Genomic DNA, 1,371 nt, shown 5'->3' on the forward strand with positions numbered 1-1,371 from the left:
TCAAATGGTATATTTGGCAAAAACACGTCTAAAATACTATGCGTGTGTTAGAAAAAAACAGAAAATTACGGTATCGAATCCCTTTAAGAGCAAAATACGTAATTTATAATTTCATAGTAGCATAATATATTAATATTACAGCAGTCTTTCTGATTTCATTCAAAATCATTCAACAACTTATAGTAATAAATAATAAGTATTATTATTATTATAATTTATGGATCTGGATATTTTTTTTAAAAAAACATTTAAATTTAGAAAATAAAATATAAAGCTATAAATTAAAACATAATTTTAATAAATTTGTTTTAAGAAGCTATAATAATAATAATAATAATAACAACAATAAGACATAAATTATGTCGGAGAAACCCGAGAGAACTTTTTAATCTGCACTAGATTAAATATTTTGTACTGGTGAGACATCCGAATTAAATCCTAATATAATATGCAGACTATATAATGTACCATGAAGATCTGACATATTCAAATGTTATTTTAATGTTAAGCTGTCCTTGATACACTAGTTGGTTTATCAAAAATCGTTACTGATACACCTTCGTAGAGCATTAAATTCTGTTAAAATTCCAGTAAAACGATATAGGTATTATACGCAGCGTGTTAAAATACGTCTATAAAACAATAATTATGATAAGTATTCGGCTATAGTAAAATATAACGTAAAAAAAGGTGGGTAAGTGGATGTCGCTCTGCTGTACAGTAGGTTACAAGTGGGTCACTGTATAATGGATGGTATTAAATTTGAATTCAATGATATAATATCACTGTATAAGAAAAACGATTCTGAGCGGAGACGGTTTGTCAGTCTAGGTATTAGACATACCTATTATATGTATACTTATCTATAGTATTAAAAAAAAATTGACCTATAATATGTATCAATAATAAATTCCAAATTAATCATATCACAATATCCATTAGGTAACGCGTTATACATCAACAACAAACCGTGGTACTATCATAGATATATAATAGTATACTTTAGAAGTTTCAAGTACCCACACAAGTAATATTATACAATCACAACAAAATAACTAAAATAGTTATTCCAGGTTTTTTAATATGTAATTTCGTCCAAATTTGAACTTAAAATGACTATAAAAATAAACTGTGCTCATGTATTTCTTAGAATTTTTGGTAACAGAATTAAATATTTACGTGAAATCTTGTTTTAAATTTTCAATCCTTAGATATAAAAGTTGAACATTTTATAAATTTTTAACTACAAAATAATTATTCAATTTTAAATTTGATAAATTTTGTCAAATGCTTATAAAAAAAATGTGTGTCTATGTATTTTTTATATTTTACAATATGCTATTGTAACAATATATCAGGAGCCTCGCATTA

This window comes from Acyrthosiphon pisum, chromosome A1, assembly GCF_005508785.2.
Source record: "Acyrthosiphon pisum isolate AL4f chromosome A1, pea_aphid_22Mar2018_4r6ur, whole genome shotgun sequence".
Taxonomy (NCBI): Eukaryota; Metazoa; Arthropoda; class Insecta; order Hemiptera; family Aphididae; genus Acyrthosiphon; species Acyrthosiphon pisum.